The following is a 558-nucleotide window of genomic DNA, read 5'->3' as shown; positions in this document are numbered from 1 at the left end:
GCCCCCGCGCCCGGCTTCCGACGTGCCCCGTGGCGCCGGCCGGGTGGCACGTGCCGTGCTCGGTGGAGCGCCGCGGCCCTGAGGGGAAAGCCGGCGTCTTTCGTTAGCCCGGCGCAAACGGCCGGGAAAAGTCGTCTTTCTGCCTGTGTCCGTAGACCCACGCGGCTCAGCGCAAAGCGCGCTCTGCCAGAGGGCTTGCTGGCCCCTTCCCGTGGCCGCTCGCCCCGAAGTGCAGAGCCGCTTCAGCCGCCACGAGGTGACCCAGGGCCTGGTCACCCTTGGGCGCCATGAAGCGATTGCCGTCCCTCCTCCTCTAGTCCCTCGCTCAGGCACTTTGTATTTCCCTTATGGCTTCGCCATTTTTTTCTGCAAGCCCCGACATTTTCTGATAAAGTTAATAAGAAGGAGACTGATGTGCGTGTTTATTTGTGAGTATGATAATTTTGAGTTTCCAATACAATAATTGCATTTTTAAGATCCAGCAATGCTGCTGGGTGCTCACAGCTCAGGCTGGCTGAGGAGACCAGCCGCAGGGCCAGGGGGCTTAGGAGCCTGGGG

This window comes from Crocodylus porosus, unplaced genomic scaffold, assembly GCF_001723895.1.
Source record: "Crocodylus porosus isolate Cpor-Errol unplaced genomic scaffold, CroPor_comp1, whole genome shotgun sequence".
NCBI lineage: Eukaryota > Metazoa > Chordata > Crocodylia > Crocodylidae > Crocodylus > Crocodylus porosus.
The sequence above is the reverse complement of the archived record's forward strand: the minus strand, read 5'-3'. Positions refer to the sequence as shown.